The sequence below is a fragment of the Callorhinus ursinus genome, unplaced genomic scaffold (genome assembly GCF_003265705.2).
Source record: "Callorhinus ursinus isolate GAN/ISIS: 27379988/994484 unplaced genomic scaffold, GSC_fseal_2.0 scaffold25, whole genome shotgun sequence".
In the NCBI taxonomy this organism is placed as follows: domain Eukaryota; kingdom Metazoa; phylum Chordata; class Mammalia; order Carnivora; family Otariidae; genus Callorhinus; species Callorhinus ursinus.
In genome coordinates, this window is record NW_027397087.1 from 35813611 (window position 1) to 35837713 (window position 24103).

The window sequence follows — 24103 nt, forward strand, 5'->3', positions numbered from 1 at the left end:
AAATGAAAAAATATTTCTTTTAAAACGTTAATTTGAGAACATGATTGATGTTCGAATGTAGTCAAAAGATTGGATGAGCTGGAAAGAGAAGTGATCCGGGGTCCAAATAGCTTGGTTTCACGGCCGGCTGTCTCATCACCTATCGCTGTGTGCGATCCTGGGCAAGTTTCTTGCTTGCTCTACCCGGGCCTCCATGGCCTCATGTCTAAGACGAGGGACTAAGGAGGACCCGATCCCTATGTTGTCTTCACTTATGACATTCTATAAATCTTCCGCTATGGAAAGCATTCCTTTCAAAGGCTGGGCTTGTAAATTGCAAGTGTCAGACCTTTGAAATGCAGCTTGTGTGGGAAAGGAAAAAACCCAGCAGCTACTTTGCTGCTGGATCAGAATTCAGTGTTCTTTGTGAAGTAATAAATTGTGTCTTGGCTCCCGGATTATTCCAGGTTGCCTCGGGTTTTGTGGAAGTGGCTTTTTTCAGGAATTGTTCCCAGTGCCGGAAAGTGGGTGTTAATTTGTGCCTTGGCTGTTTTTCAGGGCACACTCTGGCAGAGACCTGGCAGTTTTTTTTTTTTTCAGAGGATCAGCAGAAGCAGGGACCTGGTTGTTGCTCTCCTTGCACAATGACACGCACCCTCCGCTAATAACCGGAATTAGACCTATAGTCAGAGGCCTCGGTTTTATAATGGACCGCTTACCCTGGGCCTTGGCAGGGGTTTTGGACCAAGATGGAAACACTCTGGTCAACATACCATAGGAAACAGGGCAGCCAAAAGCATAGAAACTGCTTAATATTCCTTAATAAATTATAATAATATAATGAGATCCACTGAAATGGGGTCCCGGTGGGGTCCTGGAAGAGGAGACAAAGCTAAAAAAAGTGAGGGGGGAACAAAATGGAATAACATTGGTATTTGATTCTCTGTAGTTTGCAGCCTCTTTAGCTCTACCTTATTCACGCCACACGGTATCTCTGGGGTATCATCAGCATTGTTGCCCCCAGTCTGCCCAGCAAGCAAATACGAGAGTGAAGTGTTGGTGGTGAGTGGCCCAGTCGCATCTACAACAACCACAGAGAGTGGCTTGAATGGCCCTAAATCTCTGCTTTCTTGGCAGATTTCTACAGTCTCTCACCTCCTTCCTCTTCTCTCTCACCCGTCTATGGCAACCATTGAAAAACAGCTCTTCTTTCTTACCCCGTGAGTCTGAAGTCACAAATTAAAGTCATTTGTCAACTTGCAGTATAATGTGCTTGGAAACCACCCCCAGTCTAGTATCCCCCAGACTTCCGTGATTTGCTCATTCAGCCTTCATAATTTATGCCGTGTCCGTGTATCACGCGTACTATTATTTATCTCATATTTGTCTTCAGATAAATGCCTATTTCATTTTTCTATTCCAAGCACTACAATATCTGCGAAACCATTCATTTGATGTACCAGATAATAGTTTTCCAATATACCTTAAAATAATTCACTATTATTTTTTAAATGTTCCTTTTAATTTTAGAGCTATTAAATCTTTGAGATTGGTCATTTGTATACCAGTAATATATCTTGCCTGTACCCCCTTTGGTGTACTTACCATCCTCTGAGAAACTAATTCACATTACATAAAAGTTAAGACTCAGTTCCTTGGTTGAATTAGCCGCATTTTAAATGCTCAGTAGCCACTGTGGCTAGTGGCTACCATGTCAGACCACACAGATGGAGAAAATTGTGCTGGGTGGTTCTGTCTACAGTTTGCCACGGGCATGTTGACTGCTGTCATTGTCTCAAGCTAAGCTACTATATGGTAAGGTTACCGAAAGAACTGTGAAGAGTGATTCATTTAGGAGGTGCTAACAAAAATGTCAACTAATAGTTTATTCCAATGGCCATTGTCCAAGCAAGCGGCAAGACAGGTAGACGCATGCAAGCTCAAGTAACAGATCCACTTCAGTATGCTCTAAACCACCCCTCTCCTACAGACCTTGCTGGCCCTCCCTCCCTGCCACCCCGCTGTCCCCTCGCCACCCTCCCAGTCCGGCTCCCTCCTCTCTGTGCCTGGCTGTGTGTTTTTCTGCTTTCCTGCTCCTTCCATCTCTTGCTCCACCTCCGTGAGTCCTAGCCTCGCTTGCACTCCTGGCCTCTGTCCTTTTTCTACCTTCTTCCCTAGCTTCCTTTCACTTTCCCAACTGGAAACTTCCCTCATTCAAAACCCAAGCGTATTTGGATTTTGTTTTGCAAATTATTCATCAACTGCAATGATGTCAGGCTAAAGGACGTTGTTGGTTGTAACGTGAATAAGCGATACCTCCTAGTGGTCTCCGTGGAGCTGTGGCCAGCAGCACACTGGGCCTCTCTGCTTGGAAGTCCACTGGCAACATTGTCAAAATGCCTAAAACTGACCCATTGCCCATGCAAACCCCCGGCTGCCCCTCACCGATGTAACCACACCCAGCTACTTGCTCTAGCCTACTCCTCATCCAAAGCCACCTTTAAAAGAACAAGAGAATTTTTTTAATCACACTTCTCTGCAGACCCATAGAAGAGGAACCCAAAGCTACCATTGGTTACCTTCGTTGAGCAGGCTAAAAGCTGGGAATTGCTTAAAAAGCTTGATGCAACTTCTCTTAAAATAAAAAAACAACCCTGCCTAGTGCTTGGAAAGCTTGAGAGGATCCCCAGAGAGAGGGAAATGCTGCATAGACATATGTATGCTTTGTCTGTTGGCCTTCAGTGTTGAGGAGAACAGACCAGACCCCTTTCTCCTTATTTTAATTATCCGGAGATCCCAGAGAGGAGAGCAAAGAAGAAGTTGGACCCAAGAGCTCTGAGAAGTGCAGGATGCCCTGGGGAACATATATGTGTTGCTTGATTGCACAAAACGGACCCTTCCTTAGGAGGACAAAGCTGAGACTTTCTCTTATTCCTTGCAGGGAAATGTGTTTTCCTTTTTCTTCCCCCTCATTCTAAATGCATTCAATTAGGCTTTGGAAAATTTAGTTCCTCTTGCTAATTTATACAAGAAGTTATGATACCTTGGGATCCTTCATCTGTCATCTTTGAACCTTGAATATGGGATTGATTATTCCCAGGAAGGTGATGTGTTGATCTGCTCTCTTTCTCAGACAAAGGGAGGCATTTGTCCAAAACGCGGAGTCCCTACCTGGGTGGGGGTCGTGGAACCATCCTTTTGGCTACATTCTGCACTGCTCCACTCTCTGAAAAAGAGAAACAGATCCAAGTTTAACAAACCTTAATCTTACTAAAATTTGAAGGCTGCGTTGTCCTCTGGCTAATAATAACCATAACAACTATTTGTTGAATGCTTGGAATTCAGCAGTGTGTTAGGTGCTGTGGATGCAACCTCATTAATCCTCATCACAACCCTGGTGCTGTGGACCACTTTTGCCCATATTTTAGTTTGAGGAATTTTGAGTCTGAGAGAGGTAAACAACTTGCCAGAGGTCATGCAGCCAATAGGTGGGAGAGCTCAGATTCAAAGCCAGGTGAGTCCAATGCCAGAGCTCTGTGGTCTTTGGACCCTGTAGTTCTTTGTTCGTTTTGTCATCAAATATTTATTGAGGGTTACTGTGGACCAGGCACTATTCTAGGCTCAGGGGATTCTACAGTGAACAATAAAGAAGAGAGCCCTGATCTACAGAGCTTATATCCTAGAGAGGAAAGACAGGAAAAGTGTAAGTTAAAAAAAAAAAATCTAGATCATTTCAGATGTTGGTAAACACTATAAGAACAATAGATGGAGTAAAGAGATAGTGAATGTGGGGCTATTTATGCTGGAAGTTCTTAGAAGGATTTTCTGAAAAGATGACCTTTGAACTCAGACCTGAATGGCATGAAGGATCCAGAATGCAGGTGTTGAGGGCAGTGGAAACAGGAAGTGCAAAGGCCCTGGGGTGAGAGTGAGGGTCAGTGTTTCAGGAACTACAAAGGTCAACATTGCTATCTAGTCAGTGGAAGTGAGTGAGAAACATGTAGACAGGCTTTGTGTTTTGTTCCAAGTATAATAGCACACCACAGAAGGGTTCTAAGCAGAAGGAGAACAGGACCTGAATTAAGTTTTTAGAAGATTATTCTAGTTTCTGTGTGGGGAAGAGTGGGTACAGGAGCAAGACAGGAAGTGGGGTAAACGGTTGGAAGAACATTAACTTCGAGGGGCAGGAGGTTTTTGAGGGAGGAGGACGGTGCCTTGCAAACAGCAAAGGGGGTGGTTGCAAGACAATATTTATTCTACCTCTGTCCCAGCCCTGAGGAACTCATGATGTGAGGAGGAGCCGCAGGGGCCAACCAGGTCCAGTGTTTGGCCTGAAGGGCAGGGAACATTCAGAACAGACGATGAAGCTATAGGGAGCTTGCTTCACGTGCAGTGGTGGCAAATCACAGTAATAACAGTTTTATGGTGAGTGCGCCATGTGTCTAGCAGTATTTTAAATGCCTGATAAAAGGCATTTAAAATACTGCTAGACACATGGCGCACTCACCATAAAATCAATGGTGATTATCAATGATCCTGAGGTGTAGGTACCATTATTACTCAGGAAACTGAGACAAGGAAGAGTTGAGACACTTGCAGCTATTAAGTGATATGGCCGGCACGACAGATTCTTAATTCCGGAGATCAGAGCAGCGAGGTTTGGGGTTTGTCAAGGAAGGTTGGGGAGCAACCTCACTAAGGGAGGGGTGCACTGGTCTGGAGACGGGACCCAGATGACATAGGTGATCTGAGAGGTAGTGTGAAGATACACAAGTCTGCTCCGCGATGCCATTCGCCCTGACTGACACCAGAAGAAGGTTCTGGATCAGCCCACACTGGAAGCCTACAGCCCCTGGCAGCGGCTCTTTCCCACGGCTTCCTGCGGGTAGAGGGGAGCCACAGGCTGAGCCAGGGCCTCCTCCCTGGGAGTGCTTTCTTGGGCAGCTTGTGGGGGGAGAGCAGTGTCATCTAAACAAGACAGTGTCTTGACCTCTTTAATCCTACTGCTCTTGGGCAGGGGGGAAGGCTCATACTTCCACATTCCTGGGATGTCTTACTGTGACTCTCATTTGGAAGTAATAATCACTGACTACGGTTAATTAAGCACTTACTACCAATCAGGTTATATGATGAGCCCTTGACATATAGTATTCCTTCCATAAACACACCTATCATGATATAGCTGCTCTTCTCACTCCCCCTTCTCAGATGGGCTAACTGAGCTCTAGAGGGGTTATCTGACTTGCCCAAGGCTATAGTGAATGGTGGATCTGAGACCTGAGCCCTGGTGACCCGGTACGTGAGGTCAATCCTTAATCACTCTGCTGTAGGTGAGGAACATACGTGTGCCGGGATGGGGCAAGTACTTCCCAAGAAGACTTTGTAAACCCCAAAAGAATGAGTGACTGCAGCAACAGAGGTGGAGGAGAGATGCTGGGGACGAACAGCTGAGGTCTTCCATGACCACACTGATCTTGAAATGTCGGTAGACCAACTGTCAAGATCAGAGAGCACCCTGAAGGTGATGGACCTGGGGGAAACGCAGGATGAAAAGGGGAAGATGATGTGAATAGAGAGAAAGAAATCATTGCTCTACTTACTTGTCCTCTATTAAATCTAACAGTGTCACCATTCAGATAATACTTCCCCCCCTGTTAATTCCACTCAATGAACACCTAAAAAGCTACCTACTTTCCCATTCTCCACACCCCCCTAAACAAGGAAAGTGGTGGGATTATGGATAATTTTTGGTAAGGTATTTTAGTTTCCCATGATTTTTAAAAGAAAACAAATATGCAGAGTATTTTTAAAAGGAAATCATTTAAATAAATGAAATAAGATTCTTTAGGCATCATATTTAATTGAATTCATATCATCATTCTTAAAAATATATTTTCTTTGACATTCATCTGTTCCTATCCAAAAACTTGGGTGGGTAATCTGATCTCAGTTTTCTTAGGCTCAGTGATCTTGGCACAGTCACTTTTTAATCATATGTGTGTGTTTCTCCAACCTGAAAATACCTAGACTTGCAGGACCAGTGGAAGGGCCACGAATGTGTCTGCCAAGTAGCCATGAGTAAGGAGAAGGGCCTTGTCCGTTGCTCTTGGTCCTTCATTTGTATTCCCAAAGAATTCATTAGCCTGTAAATCAGTTTGTTTTCTTTTGATTCACCTGGTGGATCAGATTTTGTTTTCACTAAATGCTCCTTTGAGCTCCTTGGAGAAAAAGGTCATTAACAGTAGACCTTTGTCGACTTATTTTGCAAAAGTGTATTGCATACATATTGTGTTCCAGCCTACAGACCTCAAAAAACAGACAAAATAAGATCCTTGTTCTTAAGGGATTATTCCTTGTTTGAAGGAATTATTCCAGAAATCGGTAAGGGGCAGCTGGAGCCACCTGTGTGGAGAGCAAGTCTGTATCTCTTTGTGTGACAAAGACACACAAAGTGTGTCTTGAGTTGGCGCCTAAAGTCTTGAACACGTTGGTGCCTTGAGTTGGCGCCTAAAGTCTTGAACACGTTCACATAACTTTCAGATCCTCACCACTGACACGGTGTTAAAATAATGTAGTCCTACACTTGACATGGGCTTGGGCTTTGCCAATCATTGAGGCCTGCCTACTCTTGAGGATGGAGTGATGGCACCCGGAGAGACCACCCAAGTGGAAAATGGCAGAGCCAGGCCTTGGACCTTAAATTCCTATTTGAGTGCATTTTTTCCCATCTAAAATAAAATTCTTTGTGTTAGATGTACATTTTGTCTACGGCTTTACACCTCCCCAAATTTATTAGTATTACTGTTTATTTATTATTATTTATTATTGACAGCCAGTATTTATCTAGATTAGCCAACAAGTTGTACTGTAAGGTCTTGGTGGAAGTGAATGCATAACTGTCCTCTGGGCTGCCTCTCTCGTCCAAGGCACATAGAGGCCACCTGTAAAAGATTGTTCTCTTGGAAGGTATGGGGTTAGGAGTCAGGGTGAAGGAAATCCAGGACATAGGCTTTAATAAAAGGAATGTGTAGTTTCAGGCTGAGTGTTTGGGAAAGCAAAAAGTGTTGCTTATTGATTGAAAGATATATTCAGAATTTCATGCTTAACCATAACCAGTTCTGGGTATAGTGGTTGTCACATAGCATGCACACAATAAACATTGGTTGAAGAATGAATGAATGAATGAATGAATGTGGGAAAGAGAAATACAAGCAAAGAAAACAAGCAAACCCAGAATCTTCATTGACTTTCTGTGCATCCCCTGGAATGTGTGATTTAACACTTTCGTGTCTTTAAGTGGGACTGAAAATTTTCAGTGGCAGAGTTTATGGATGTCTATTTTCAAATGCTATTCAGTGAGGGAAGAGGCATGGTGGGAGTAAATCTGGAGGTGAAAAGAAGGATCTAGAAAGCTCCAAAGTTGGAGGCTTCTCGCCAGAAACTTAATCAGACTCCAGTCTGGAACCTGAAGTAAGGGCAGCCAGCGTTCTAGAAGCCTCCCTTGCACTATGCCTTCACACATGGATGTACCACCATGCTGGCCATGCTTTGTTATCCGGCATGTGATGGGAACAGAGAAGTCAACACTTTAAGGGGAATCAGCACTGGCTCACGTTGCTTCATTTTTGGAGACGACTAAAAAGATGTCATGATGATTGTATCCATTTCCTATGACTGCACAAATTGCCGCAAACGTGGCTTAAAACAACAGAAATTTATTCTTTGACTGTTCTGAAGACCAGACATCCAAAATCAAGGTGTCAGCAGGGCTGCACCCCCTCCAAAGGCTTTGGGAGAGAGGCAGTCCTTGCCTCTTGCAGCTTCTGGTGGCCCCGGATGTTCCTTGGGCTGTGGCTACATCACTGCAATCTCTGCCTCCATGTGCACCTGGCCTCTCCTCTTCTCTCCATATCTCCCCTCTCTATCCCTTGTAAGGACACTTGTCCTTGTATTTAGGGCCCACACATATAACCCCAAATGATCTCATCTTGAGATTCTTTGTTTTTAAGATTTTATTTATTTATTTGACAGAGAGAGAGTGAGCACAAGCAGGGGGAGCGGCAGGCAGAGGGAGAGGGAGAAGCAGGCTCCCCGCCGAGCAGGGAGCCCGATGCAGGGCTCGATCCCAGGACCCTGGGATCATGACCTGAGCCGAAGGCAGACGCTTAACCGACTGAGCCACCCAGGCGCCCCTTGAGCGTCTTTATACCTGATTTGATGAAGGGTGGAGAGTCATGGGAAACTGGAACAGGACAAAGCGGCCTGAGAGTGAGGAACTGGGGGAAGCTTAGCAAGGCCTGTTGTTCAGACTGCTGTGGCTGTTCCTTCGTCTTGGGGATAAAGGTGCCCCTTTCCTCTGGGTATAGGGAGGGCACCTCTCATATGAGGGTCTTATAACCTGTTTCAGGAGAAGATCTGACAGTCTTTCCTATACCTACCATGTCTCCAGTTCCTTTAACTTAAAATCTTCAACTTACCAGGTTGCCATATTTTGCGGTAGCACGTCCTGAACCCCATCACTCACATTCACAGGTTCTGGGGATTCCTAATCCCTGTAGATGTATCGTTTGGGTGACCATCATTCAGCCCATTACAATGACATGGGTGTATTGTGAAGGTAGTCTGACAAGGAGAGAGGGATGGCAAGGGTAGGGCCGGAATGCTGGGCTCACTGGCTGCCCAGGCCTTAGTCTAGGACTGAGGAAGTGAGCAACTGGGTCAGGGTGGAGGCCGTGGGAGTGAAGAGAAGGAGGTGGAATCAGGAGACATCTGATCAAAGAATTCGCCGGGATTTGGCCACTAACTGGTGTGATGAATGAGAGAAAGAGACATTTTAAATGTGACTCTAAAACATGCTTCCTGGAGATGTGTGCTGTAGAATACTGGATCTCGGAATATCGATGGATATTATGAGGGGGGATGGGTATGGTCCTACAGACAGACAACATTTGGGAAGCACTGCATCAGACAGGGTCAAACAGGCTTCTCTTCTGCAGGATTTCTCTAAGCCTTCAGCATGCTCATGCATTTTGTGCATCTCTAAAGGCAGGTTTCTGGGGGACAGCCTTTCCCAAACTTACTCGACTGTGGACCTCTTCTGCCTAGATTATCCTGAAGGACCCATGATCCACACACCTCTGGAGAATATTGCTCTTAGATTCCCCACCCTCTGAGACAGGGATGAGGGAGAAAAGAAAATGTAAGTGAGGGCCAGGAGTATGGAGTGAAGAAAACTTGAGTCAGGTGATCTCTTAGAGGCCATGTTTGTTTTCCCAGACCACTGCCAGCAACAAGGATAGCCACGGGACTGGCAGCAGTTGGAAGAAGCCACCGGAAGCCTTACACATAACCTCTTTGACTTGAATCATCTGTGGGACTGTCCTGTGGTTTGAGTTCTTTCACTGGTAGCTTCTTCTAGACAGGAGAAGATTTCACTTCTGAGGCCGTGTGGCATTTAAGTTTCAACCATCATGCCAGCTCAGATCCAGGGGATTGCAATTCTTATGGGGCCAGAAGGACACTGGGAAGAGTGGTATGAATGATGAGCTCAGGAGGGGGTGGGGGTGAGCTGCGGGCCCTTCTTCCCTTACATCTGGGAGAACCACCTTTCCCGCCTGCCTTGCTCTCCCTCTCCATGGATGGAAAGGGGCCACCCAAGAGCATAGCCGAACCCCCACCATTGCAGAACCCCCACCACTGGACCCTCCAATCTTTAGCATTCCCTGCCTCAGGTAGAGAACGGTTGGCACCAATGACAGAAATCTAGACATCGATTTTGTAATGAATAGTAAAAAGAGTGACTATCTACGGAGCTCTCAGTATGCATCACACACCACATTGTTTTACGTGTAATAGCTCATTTAATTCTCAGGCTAGCCCTAAGGGATTGGTACCATTAATCATCAGATTTTTATAGATGGGGAATACGAGGCGCATGGAGATTGAGTGATTTGCCCAAGGACACACAGCTAGGGTGTGGTGCAAACAGAATTTGACTTCAAGCCGTCTAATGTTAAAATGGAGATTCATAACCACCAGATTTTGAATTTAATTATAGATGTTTTGGACTTCAAATGTTGATGAGACTTGGACATGGAAGTATGCAGAAGACAGTGGAGGATACAGAACCAGATGAGGTCAGGCCTGGGTTCAGAGCCATCGAGAGAGATGGTGGCTGAACGGTGCCTGTGGATAAGTTTACTCAGACGAGGTCGAGAGTCAGTTGAACAGATTTACAATGCAGAAAGAACTTCATGCAAAGATTTTATGTGTTAGTGGGATGTTTTCCCAAACAATGAGTTAGAAATAACTGACTACTATTATCACAGTCCATGGATAGAACATTCCAACTCTGAGGAAATGGGACCCAGACACAGAAGTCTATGTCCTAAATCATGCTGGAAAGTCAGAAGCAGTGGGGATTTTTTGAGAAGCAGAGAAATCTCTCTGGCCCCATAAGTGCAGGAGAACACCACGGTCCTCGGTGGGCACTGGTGAGGAGATCTGATACTCTGCAACTCTGCCTTAGCATCCTTAACTACAGACTCAGTACCCTCCCCATCCCCTCAAGACCTGGAGACCCCGGAGCAGGGGTCTGCACGAGTTACTAGCACCAGGCACACTGCAGATACCCCGGAAATAGAGCTGAATTGATTGAGGCAAGGAAATGAGAGCCAGCCCCGTTCAGCCACATTCTGCTCCTGGATTCATTATCAAATTGTGAAGTGTTTTCACTGACCCATCACCACGTCACTGCAGATGTCTGAATTTTCCCTCACATACTGGGGACAAAGCCACGATAAATTGCTACCCACTTGTGCTGAGTTTCATTTGGTTCTGATTCATTGCTCACTTAGGGACCTTCTAAAATCACAGTTTATGGACTCTACATCCTGGTGGTTCCCAGAGATAAATGAGCCTGGATTCCAGGGAATGCAAATGTCTTCAAACTTGCAGCCAGCTTCCCGGCTCCCTGCAAAGGTCTCTTAAGCCCCTAAGTATTTCCTCTCTTAAATCACACATCACTGGCACAGGCAGAATATTTTCAAGTTACTTCTTTCTCGTTAGGAGACCGTCCCTGAAAGGCCTACCGAGTACAGAAATGCTGTGGTTCTTGGCAGTTTTATGGCGCTGTTCTTAGGTCTAGTTAGAGATTCTTTTTTAAAAAAGCTGGGTTTGGTGGGTTGTGGGTTTTTTTTTTTTTTCCCCCTGAAAGAGACTATTTCAGCGGGGCTGCACTTGAACATGACCTTGAGTCTCTCTTGGCATGTTTACAGGCTGGGTGAAGAGCTGTGTGTGTGTGTGTGTGTGTGTGTGTGAGAAAGGGAGCTTTGGGTCCCACTTGTGCAAATGTGATGACTTTTATATTGGACACATTTCCGATTAGCCGATGTGAATCCCCAGAGCCTGCGATGGGTTCTTGCAGACAAGGGGTACCTAAGTCTTCTGCCGAATGTTGCTCTGGATATGAAAGGTATTTTTGCTTCAGCCTCAAATAGATTCTCTTACAGTGTCTATCAGATGTGGCAGAGAATGAGGCACGCTTTTCTGTGCCATGAAAAAGAGGCACGGTGTCCCATCAAGTTAGCCCTTATGGAAAATGGCCATTTCTTGAGATATGCAAACACTTCTTGGGAATATAAAAAAAAGCAGGTGGTTCAGGGTGGTAAACAATTTTTCTCAAACGGAGGGCAGCAAAAGTGAATCATGTGACAATTGTGGGAAGACTTTGGAACTTCCTGAAGCTTTGTTTTTCATAATCAGTGTTTACCTTTAAGCCCCTTCAAATGTGCAGCCAAAAATTTGAGTATTTGAAAGTGTGCTATGGACACACACAAAAAGGTTATAAACCACTGATCTAGTCCCAAGAACATCAGTTAGGCTCTGGTACACACACACGCACACACACTTCAGTTCACATTTATGATTCTTCTTTTAGATTTTCTTCAAATTTTGCTGCTTTTCTTCATTAAGATTATTCAGATTTTGTTGATTTCCACCCGTGTTTGTGTTTATACTATAATATTTTGCCTGATATCTCCTATGCGTGAGCCTAGGATAATTGCTTTCAGTAAGACTGAAGAACTCCAACATCCCTTGCTGTCAGGCAAATAACCAACTTTGCAAAGTGGAAACCACCAAAGTTGAAAGTGGAGGACCGCTAACCTGGAAACACCCCTCATCCTTCCACCTTGTCAAGGTCAGTGATAAGGATTAGAGGCAAGTGCCCTGGCCCCTATGTTGTGGGTATTTTTGTGGTACATGGGGCCCCTTAACGCTGAGAGTGGTGGCCCTGAAGGACATGGGGAGCTGCCATGGAGGGCGTTGTCAGGAACTTCCCATTTCGGGTTCCCCACACTGTCACCTGTGAGCTCCTGGCTCTGAGGGAGCATGTTGGAAAGTACACAGACTAAGACAGGACCTAGACTGGGTCCACTTCTCGTGCAGCCTGGGGAGAGGTGCCTATTCTGTGAGCCTCAGCCTTCTCATTGTGGAGAATGGAATTAAAATTCCTTCCTCCGTGGTTATTAAAATTAAATAAGATAATGTCTGTCCAGAGCCAGCTAGAGCAGCCACTTGATAAAAGTTCATTTCCTTGCATCTCTTTACCCCACAATATGAGCAATAACTCTCTCACTGGGCCTCAGCTTCTGCTTCTGGAATATCTGCACATCAACTGATGGGAATGATGAGACCTGCTTCTTTAGCGTATTCATCAGATTTCTTGGCTGGTCTTAGATGAAGCAGGGGCAGGGAGTGAATCTGGATCGAAAGCAGATATTCAGCATCCTAGATAGCAGGGAGTAAGTCTGGGCTATCCAGAGTCACCTTACTAGAAACATATATCACACTTTACATAATACAGGTAACAGTGCTGAACTCTCCCCTTCAGAAGATGCTGACTACTATGGCAGACTGTTCCGTTCGTTGCCAAACCAATGACTCATTTTGCCTGGGCCCACAGCTGGGTCATATTTCCCCGCCTTCTTGCAGCTGAATGTGGCCAATGGAAGGTGGCCAGGCCTGGCGATCCTCCACTTTCTCCCCTCCCCGTCTGCCAGACAGATGTCAGTGTCCAGGGCGACCCTGGACACCACGTGCCGAAGCGGGCAGGCCCTCTGACAGCCTGGGTCCCTAAGTAACCGTGTGGAGTGGAGCACCACCTGCTCCGCCATCTGGACTTGACCTAAACAAGAAAGAAACTCTCTGTGTATGAAGCCATTAGAACTTCCGGGTTAATCTGTTAAACAGCTATAACACTACTCAACTAATAATCTTGATGACACAAGAGGTAAATTTTTAAATCCTTTATGATGGAACGTTGACATTCTTCTGAACATGACAGCACCATTTTATATTTTGTTACTGGGGGGAAAACAAATTTCATAATTGCTTAAAAACTGACTACATGGTCTATCCGTTCAAAATAGACTGTATATTGACCATAAGAAATATGGAACAAGGTTCTCTGTCAGCACAGAGTCTATTTGTTTTTTTGCCTAAGAGTTTCAGCCGAAAGCCAAGGTTAGTGATTAACTACATTTATTCCGTTTTAAATTAGATTAACCACTCCCGATGCCAGGTGCTGGGCTGGGAAGGGGGACCTCAGTAAAAACAGAAAAAATAAAGATAATTTTGTTTTTCTAAATTATTAGAAGTTCAGAAATTAGAAAACTAAAATTTTGGGGGTGCCTGGGTGACTCAGTCGGTTAAATGTCTGCCTTCGGCTCAGGTCATGATCCCGGGGTCCTGGGATCCAGCCCCACATCGGGCTCCCTGCTCAGCGGGGAGCCTGCTTCTCCCTCTCCCTCTCCCCCTGCCTGTGTTCCCTCTCTCGCTGTCTCTCTCTGTCAAATAAATAAATAAAATCTAAAAAAAAAAAAAAAAAGAAAACTAAAATTTTTCTAAAGCATCCTACGTAATCTATGTTTTCTTAAACAAAGTATACTGAAAATAGTTTTACTTTTCCCAGTCTTCAGCTTCATCAATCATAAAACGAGGGGATACATAATCCACAGGATTTGAGGATTAAATGGGGATCAGGTCCACCTCCCAGCCTAATACCTGGCACAATAAATATTAAATAATATACCCAATAACTATTGAAACCTTGACCTCTTTCTGAATGATTTGGTTTATTGGATTTTGCTTTGGAATTATGCTTAGGAACATGAATTTTCGCCCTCGGAGACTTGTAAAGTATCCTTGGCCGCTCACCCCGACATCAGTTGGAGCTACAGGGCCGAGCTTTGAGTTGTGGTATCTACTTTTACAATTTGTATTGACTTCTTCTTGCCACATTTTACTGACCACACCTTCAAGTTATCTTTGAATAGTTTTCTCCCCTGCTATGGGGAGAAGAAAATAAAACACCCCTGGTAGAAATTATTGCTAAAAAATGAACAAGCTCTGTCTGCAAGCTGGGGAATGCTCGGGCGGAGCCGATTACTAGCCATCGGAATGGCTGTTTCAGTGGCTTGGGGGCCCATTAGAATCAATGCCAAGGTCACTGCTGGTTCCAGCAAGCTGAGGTTAACAGAAGTTAACTGCTCTTCCTTCCCACGCAGCTCCTATGCTAGGAGGAGGGAGAGAGGAAAGAGAGGGAAAAGATAAAGAAAAGGGGGTGGGGGACTGAAGGAGGAAAGGAGGCCCAGGGTAAGAAAACTTGGGTGGCTCTTCACGGAGGCGGCCAGGGGATTCATGTGCACATCCAGCTCCTAGAGCACCTGCTCGGCTTTTCATTCTCACCCACCCTGTGTCAGACCGCCTGCTTCCCTGCACTCCTGCCCCTGGTATAGCTGGTTGTCCTTCACCAGGTATCTCCCAGGGCATCGTGTGAACCTGGCATCAGGCTGTTTGGTTTTTGTAATACTTTGGTTACCACCGATGTTAAATCGTTGTTCACATTCCATTTTCATAGTGCCTTTGTGTATCTTCATTTGTGAGCTGACTCTCCATGGGCTTTCCCATTTGTTATCGTCACCATTTCTTCCAAAGGAAAATAATTTTGCTTTTCTTACTATATTTATTTTTCTGCTGCTCATTAAATTTTCTTAAGCATAACTAAATTTTTAAGAACAAGAATGTGATAAGTCACCCTTTCTGTTTACCCAAAATAGAATTATATTAAGGATGCCATATCATGGCCTACTTTTTCTTTTTTAATTCAAGTTAGTTAGCATATAGTATATTATTAGTTTCAGGGGTAGAATTTAGTGATTCATCAGTTGCATAAAACACCCAGTGCCCATTACAACAAATGTCCTCCTGGATGCCCATCACCCAGTTACCCCACCCCCACCCACCGCCCCTCCAGCAACCCTCAGTTTTTGTCCTAGGGTTAAGAGTCTTTTATGGTTTACCTCCCTTTCTGTTTTCATCTTACTTTATTTTTCCTTCTCTTCCCCTAAGTTCATTTGTTTTGTTTCTTAAATTCCACATATGTGTGAAATCATATGGTATTTGTCTTTCTTTGACTTATTTCATTTAGCATAATACCCTCTAGCTCCATCAATGTCGTTGCAAATGGAAGATTTCATTCTTTTTGATGGCTGAGTAATGGCCTACTTTTTATTTCTTTTATTTTTTTAAAGATTTTATTTATTTATTTGAGAGAGAGAGAGAAAGAGCATGAGGAGGAGCAGAGGCAGAGGGACAAGCAGACTCCATGCTGAGCATGGTGCCTGACACAGGACCTGATCTCACGACCCTGAGATCCCGACCTGAGCCGAAACCAAGAGTCAGACCCTTAACTGACCGAGCCACCCAGGCACCCTGGCCTACTTTTTTAAAACACAGCTTTATTAAGAAATAATTCACATATACCATTCACCCATTAAAAGTGTACAACGCCATATTTTTAGTATATTCAGAGTTGTGCAACCAATGCCACGATCTAATTTTCAGAGATTTTCATCCCCCTAAAAAGAAGTCCTGTACCCGTTCACATGCCCTCCCCGTTCGTCATCACACATCTTGGGCCCAGTAAACTGCCAGTCTACTTTCTGTCTCTATAAATTTGTCTCTCCAGACATTTCATTTACATGGATAATAAGTGGTCCTTTGTGACTGTCTTCTTTCACTTCACATAATATTTTCAAGGGCCATCGTGTCTCTTTATTGCCGAATTATACTCCGTTGTATGGGTATACCACGTTTTATTTATCCTTTCGACCTGTGATGGACACTTGAGTTGTTTCCACTTTTGGGCTATTATGAATATTGCTGCCATGAGCATCCATGTTCCAGTTTTTATGTGGGCCTATGTTTTCATTTCTCTTAGATATATACATAGGACCAGAATCTCTGGGTATTGTGGTAACTCTACATTTAACTTTATGTTGCAGATGCCCGACTGTGGTCCACAGTGATGCACCATTTTACATTATCACCAGTAGTGCGTGAGGGTTCCAATTTCTGCATATTCTCACCAACATTTTTTATTACCTATATTTTTGACCAGTGGGTATGAAGTGGTTTAATGTGGTTTTGATTTTCATTTCCCTAATGACTAATGATGTTGAGCATCTTTTCATGTGCTTATTGGCCATTTGTGTATCTTCTTTGGAGAAATGTCTATCCAAGTCCCTTTGCCTATTTTAATTGGATTATCTTCTTATTATTACATTGTAAGAATTTTTTATATATTCTGGATATAAGTCCCTTATCAGACATATGATTTGTGAATATTTCCTCCCATTTTATGGGTTGTCTTTTCATTTTCTTGATATCACTAGCAGCATAGAAGTCTTCCATTTTTTTAAAGATTTTCTTTATTTGAGAGAGAGAGAGAAAGAGAGAGTATGAGCAAGGAGAGGGGTGGTGGGAGAGGGGAAGGGGAGCTGCTCCTCTCAACAGGGAGCCTGATGAGGGTCTTGATCCCAGGATCCTGGGATCACGACCTGAGCCGAAGACAGATGCTTAACCAACTGAGCCACCCAGCGCCCCAGAAGTCTTCAATTTTGATGAAGTCCCATTTTTTTCCCCTTTGACACTGGTGCTTTTGGTGTCATAAATAATAAACCATCATGACCCAAGGTCATGAAGTTACTCTGATGCTTTCTTCTAAGGGTTTTATAGTTTTAGCTCCCACATTTGAGTCAGTAACCCAACACAAATTGATTTTCTTATAGCTCTGGAAGTCAGAAGTCTGAAATGGGTTTCACTAGGCTAAAATCAAAGTGTCGACAAGGCTGCATTCCTTGTGGAGTCCGTAGGGAAGAATCCCTGCCTTCTTACATCTTCCGTGTTCTAGACGCTACCCGCCTCTTTTGGCTCGCGGCTCCCTTTCATCTCCAAAGCCAGCAGTGGCACACCGAGGTCTCACACTGAATCACTCCCACTCCCTCCTCGGTCTCACTCCCCCACCTTTCAGGACCCTTGGGGTTATGTTGGGCCCACCGGGTATCCTAAGATAATCTCCCTCTTTCAAAATAATCTGATTAGTCACCTTAATTCCATCTGCCCTCTTAATTCCCCTTTGCCACCTAACGTAACGTTTTCACTATCCCGCCTGCCACAATCTGTAACCCATTCTGAATTAATTTTTGTGCGTGGTGTTAGGTGAGGGTCCACCTTCACTCTTTTGCATGTGGATATCCAGTCATCCCAGCACCATCTGCTGAAAAGACTGTCCTTCCATTTATGTGTTAAAACAATATAACACCAAAGGTGCCCATATCCACCAATATGTGACATGGTCATTTTGAGCGACCGGATAAGATTTCACTTTTTGAAGATACCATAGTGTATTTACATTGCTTCCAGCCTTTCACTATTAAACAGTCTTTATCTGATATACGGGTTTTTTAAATACATGATGGGCATAAACCCTTTTCCATTATCTGTGTTGTAAATTATCATTGAAATTATTCACTTCTTTCCACCATCCTGGTTTAAGCTCTTCTCCCTTTTCATCTGGCCCACAGCCTTTCTCTCCTACCTGGTCTCCCAGTTTCCAGTCTTGCCCCTCTCCAGCCCTTTTTCCATTACAGAGTGGCCTTTCAAAATGCAAATCTAATCATGTACCGGCTGCCTCTGTCCTTCAAACAGATTTTTCAATAGGAAACAGCCCCCTCTTGGCCTTGAGCCTAATGCTATGGGGTGCCCCGACTTGCTCACTCTCTCCATCCACACGCATCTTCTTCCTCTCGGGTCCTCAGGAAAGCCATTTGCTGCTAATGCAAGTGCTTTTATCGTGGGTTTGATTTTCTTCAAAAAATGGAATAGGACTTTCTGAGACTTTTCCCACCTTTTCCATTTTTCCCACTTTTCCCCAATGAGGACAGGCCTCTAGCTCCCTATACACCTTTCCTCTTCAGCCCTTTCCACACTGCAATTTCAGATTTACTTTTGGGGTCTCATTAATGTTGGTCTCCTGCACCTGCCAGTAAGGTCTGTGAGGATAGGAATGGACTCTGCTTTTGCTGATAACTACACCTCCAGGTTCCAGCACCTGACAGGTACTGATATCTTAGCAAATAAACAAGATCAATACATTTTCTAATATGTATTTGACTCTTAATTTCACTCATGCTATTTTTAATGTACAGAATCCTAAAAATTTGTGTGTAAATCCTTCCCTTTATGATTTCTGCCTTTATTAGAGCCTTGCTTAAAAGTCCTTCCTGGCTCCAAGAATATAGAAACGTTGGCCTGTTTTCTTGTATTGATTTCATACTTCCATTGTTTGCATTAAAATCCTGAATCTACCTGCCACTTATTTTTGGCCTATGCTGTAAAGCAGGGAAATAACTCTATTTACTTGCCAAGTGGTTAGCGGTATTCTCAGCCTTTGTCACCCTTTCCTTGCTGGCTTGAAATTACTCGTTGGCTGCGCATTAAATCCTTTCCATATTCAGTTGTGGAAATAATCCGTCTTTCCTATCTTGCTAGTATTTGCCCCTGTTTTAACTATTACAGCTCTAGACTATGCTTTAATATCCAGTAGTCACATTTGCTAAGAAAACGTGTTTTTATAAAATAATATTTTTAAGTTCTACAACTTGAATTAAGGGTTGCTAGACAGAGAACTGCGGCTTGGGGGAGGTCTCGAACTTTAGTGGGACTCCGTGGGGCTTGTTACGGCACAGATCCATGGGCCCCCAGCTGCCACCGATTCAGTAAGTATTTGCATTTCCTTTTTTTTTTTACGATTTTATTTATTTATTTAAGAAAAAGGGAGACAGAGAGAGCACAAGCAGGGGGAACGGCAGGCAGAGAGAGAAGCAGGCTCCCCACTTAGTGAGGAGCCCGACGTGGGGCTCAATCCCAGGACGCTGAGCCAAAGGCAGACGCTTCACCGACTGAGCCACCCAGGCGCCCCAGTGTTTGCATTTCTGACAAGTTCCCTGGTGATGTTGATCCGGGCACCACGATGTGAGAACCTCTGCCATGGAGTGAAGATGTGAAATAAAGACTATGGTCAGCCCAAGAATGGCCCTGATGCCCAACGTGCTCTCAGACGTCGGGTGAGCCTGCCCTGTGCGCTTTGTGCGAGTACCTCCCTGACAGTCTCTGGCCCTGCCCCTGGCTCTACTTCAAAGCCGACCCAGGGCGCATAGCCCTCCTTTCAGTGACCCAGAGAGGTGCTCAGCCTAAGCACACAGCTGCCCTGTTGGTGACAGGTGTCGCACGGCCAGGCTTTGGCCCCTTTCAGGCAGACACCGGAGAAAGGGAAGGATGTGCTGACTCCCTTTGTTTTAGGCTCTCGTGACTTTCCGTCTGTTCAAGGGCAGTGGGACCAAGAACGCATTTTCATCTTCGCTTTGTTCATTTCCCGATCCCTTGGCTATTTAATGGCTCCACACAAAGGGAGAGTTAATTACTAACACCTGCTTCTGCTCCCAGTCCCATCGGCAACTTCTTGACAGAGGCTTTTCCCACCTATTCCCCACAATGGAAGCATATTTAAGGAAATAAACATAGTTTTAACAGCTTAACCATACAGTATATACCTCTGTGGAGAGGGCTACATCTCACTTCTTCCTTCATAAAGGGACAGACATTTTTTGAGGGAAATAAAATAGCCGTAGAGGTGCTACCTGCTATGGGTTTACTCTATTGTTGTTGTTATTAAGACAGAAGTGCGGGATTACATTTTACATGAAATGTGTGGCTTTAGAAAAACATTTGTTTCCCAGTTTTTTGATACTCCCGTGTCCTCCACTCACTTATATTCTCCCTATCTAGGTCCCCCAAAAGTTAGGTTGGAAATTATTTGTGTTTCCCTGAGGGGTGTACCTTCTGAGAATTTCTCCTTTTCATTTTCCCCTTTGGGATTTCGAAGACGCACCATCAGAAGACCTCCTGTCACAAGCTGACGAGAGTTTCCCGTTGGACCCTCCCCTGTATCCATTCCCTGTTCAGCAGACACCGAATAAGGCTGACCGTGTGCAGAGTCTTGGGAACACAAAAAGACAATCTCCTGTCATCAAGGCCTTGCTCTCTGTTGAGGAAGGCAGACATGTTAGGTAACAGTTACAGTACAGTAGGACTAATATAGTGCTGAAGGTCATCAGAAGATGCCTGAGGACAGAGGCCAGGGGCACTGCCCTCAGCTTGGCAGGGAGCCTAGCGAGGCGCAACTCCCAGAAAAGATGACATGGGAGCAGATCATTGGGAGGAGGGGGATTTGTGCATTTATTTATTTTTATCACTAATTGTTATTATTACTGTTACTTCACTTTTATTTACTTTTGGAATAGGAGCTGATACACAACTTTCACAATTCAGTAAGTATGAAAAGGTTATAGAAGGGCTATCCAATAAAAGACAGGATGTGATTTAAAATCTTCCTTGTAGGGGCGCCTGGGTGGCTCAGTCGGTTAAGCATCTGCCTTCGGCTCAGGTCATGATCCTGGAGTCCCGGGATCGAGTCCCACATTGGGCTCCCTGCTCAGCAGGGAGTCTGCTTCTCCCTCTGCCCCTCACTCTGCTCATGCTCTCTCTCTCTCTCTCTCTCTCAGATAAATAAGTAAAATCTTTAAAATATAAAAAATTTAAAAAATTAGATCTTCCTAGTAGCCACATCTTTTAGAAGTAAAACAAAACAAGGAAAATTAATTTTAATCCTATATTTTATTTAACCCAATATGTATAAAATTATCATTTCATCATCTAATCAGCATAAAAACTATTAATGAGATGCTTTACATTCCTTGTTTTTGTACCAAGTCTTTGAACGGGTATAAAGTGTACCTTACATATAACACATCACAATTTGGAACAGCCCCATTTCAAGTGCTCAATGCTCACAGGTGGGACTAAGTGACTACATAGTAATCAGTTGCCCTCCCATTTCTGCCCTGAAGCTGCTGACTTCCACTCCCTGCAGGCAGCCGATTTTTGCTAGTCTCTAGTGTGTTCTTCCACAGATAGTTGATAGGATAGGAGCAATCGTAAACATACATGTACAAATAGTGGATGGCAATCACATCGTTGTGCATCCTACTTTTCTCGCTTAATAATAGATCTTGGAGATGTTTCGTATCATTACACAGGAAGCAAGCTCATTTTTTTCTTTCTTTTGTTTATTCATTTTACTGCTGTAGAGTATCCCAGCTTGCACACTCATGTTCATAGCAACATTATTCATCTAGTCTTTACTGCTGAACATGTAGGTGGTTTCCAGTATTTGGTGCTTATAAACAATGCAAGCTGAGTTTTCAAAGAGGCAAAGAATGATGGAGCTAACCCAGTGAAGATGGAGAATGACATTCTAGAGAAAGGGACTAGCATGAGGCAGGAAGGCCCAGAGCACAAGGACACATGACATGGAGGATGCAGGGAAGAATAAATAAATTATTGAATTAATAAAGGTGGGAGGAGAAACAAATCTTCCATCCTGGTGATTTCTGATTCATAGATAATGTAGAAGGCATGAAGGAAACAGAAAATCACCACTTAAAACAGTACAATAATAATTGTTACAGGCAAGAGCTACTGATGAATATTTAAATTGGTGGGCAAAACTTTGAGAACTGGGATATTTGCATAGCCTCAAAGTATCTCTCCCCAAAAATGTATTAATTATTATGATGGTTTTAACATCTGTCCAAACGTACTTTGATATGCCCCCCTCCAGGAAGTGGAGCTTAATTCCACTGGACGTACTGACTCACTTCTAATGAATAGGGTATAGAAAAGGAAAAATAACTTGACAGTGAGCAAACCTGGCAGACACCACCTTAACCAAGCGATCAAGGTTAACGTCACCAGCATGTCATGTTCATAGAGGGTACCCCTGACAATGTGATGGGAAAGATACTTCACCTCTATGGTATTCTTCCCCAAAACCTGTAACTTCAGTCTAATCATGAGAAAACACCAGGTAAAAACCAAACTGAGGGACATTCCACAAAATTCCTGACCAGTACTCTTCAAAAGTGTCAAGGTCATGAGAAACAAAGGGTGGAACACTGTCACCGACCAGAAAAGGCTAAGGAGTCACATGGACTCAATGCACTATGGGATCGTGGCCTGGGTCCTGGAACAGAAAAAGGACATTTGGGGGAAAACTGGGAAAATGTGAGTTAAGTCCTTATGTTAGTTAATTCTGGGCCAGTGTTAATGCCCTAGTCTGCAGAAATGTGCAGATAATCGCTAAGATGTTATCATTACAAGGAGCTGTACCATCTTTGCAACTACTCTGTAAATATAAAATTATTTCAAAATAAAAAGTTAAACAAGAAAGAATCAGAGGAGTGACTTGATTAGATTCACATTTTAGAAGAATGCCAGTGGTTGCAGTGGGGAAGAAGACTAGAAGGGGAAAGACCAGAGGAAGAGCTTACAAGGTCAGGCTATAAAAAGTCAAGAACAGATGGTGGAGGCCTGGAGGGGAGCAAGGGCAGGAGTCTGAGGCCATGGGCAGGTTGCAGAGATCTCTAGAAGAACTCAATCAGACCAGGTGATGGTTTAGACAAGCAAGTGAGGCAGTAGGGACTCAAGATAACACTCAAGTTTTCAACCTCTGAAAATGAGATGGGTGATGATGTCATTCACTGGGATGGAGATAACAGGAAGAACACAGGTCAGGGAAACAGTTCAGTCTTGGAGTTGACTGTTGAGTTTGGGGTACATCTGAGAGATCCAAGTATGCATTAGGCAACTGGATACATGGGCTGACGGGTCAGGGGGAAGAGCTGGCTGTAGACGGCTGTGGAGAGCCACTGGCATATAAAGAGTGGTTGGGACCAGTGAGAGAGTGATATGACCCAGGGAGAGGGGACAGAGAGAAGAGAGGGCGTAGAACACAACCATTTAGGGGAATAGGCCCAGGAGGTAGCAAGGGGACTGGAGCATGTCCAGAGAAAGTGGTGACAGCGCATGTAGTCATTGGGAGCTAGGTCCTAGAAGCAGGCTGCCAGGGTCAGAATATTGGCTCTGCCACCTACCTGCTGTATGACACAGAACAAGCTCTTTAATCTAATAAGGCTGTTGTCAGGGTTATGTGACACACTATATGGAAAGTTCCTAGAATAATGCTGGGCTCTTGGTGTTCAAAGAATGTTGGCTAATTGGAGGCAAAGGAAAATAAGAGTGTGGTGGTCTGGAAGCTAAGGGAAGAGAGTGGTTCCGAAAGGAACACATGGATTTCATACCCCTGAAGATGGCTATTGTCAAAAAAGTGGAAAATAACAAGCATTAGAAAGGATATGGAGAAATTGGAACCTTCACGCATTGCTAGTGGAAATACAACATGATACGGCCACTGTGGGAAACAGTTGGGTGTTCCTCAAAAAGTCAAACATAGAATTACCATATGATACAGCAATTCCCCTCCTTGGTATATGCCCCAAAGAACCGAAGGCAGGGACTCAACCAGGGGCTTGCACACTCATGTTCATGGCAGCATTATTCACAAGAGCCAAAAGGTGGAAACACTCCATGTGTCCCATCAACAAACGAATGGATAAACAAAATGTGGTATATACATACGACAGAATATTACTCAGCCTTAAAAAGAATGAAGTACTGATACATGGTACGACACGGATGAACCTTGAAAATGTTATGCTAAGTGGAATAAGTCAGACACAAAAGGACAGATATTGTATGATTGCAATTTGATGAGGAACCTAGAGGAGGCAAATTCATAGAGATAGAAAGTCGGGTAGAGATT

General features: G+C 44.1%; 1 protein-coding gene and 1 long non-coding RNA gene across 2 annotated transcripts in view; one reads left to right on the forward strand and one right to left on the reverse strand.

Moving 5' to 3' along the window:
• THSD4 (thrombospondin type 1 domain containing 4) overlaps positions 1-24103 on the forward strand; it is a 572226-nt gene that overhangs the window by 354665 nt on the left and 193458 nt on the right. The window lies entirely within an intron of this gene.
• LOC141370033 (uncharacterized) overlaps positions 1-24103 on the reverse strand; it is a 36835-nt gene that overhangs the window by 7717 nt on the left and 5015 nt on the right. Inside the window, exon 4 of the long non-coding RNA XR_012373715.1 lies at positions 3151-3205. This is a non-coding gene — a long non-coding RNA (uncharacterized lncRNA). The remainder of the gene's footprint in view (positions 1-3150; positions 3206-24103) is intronic.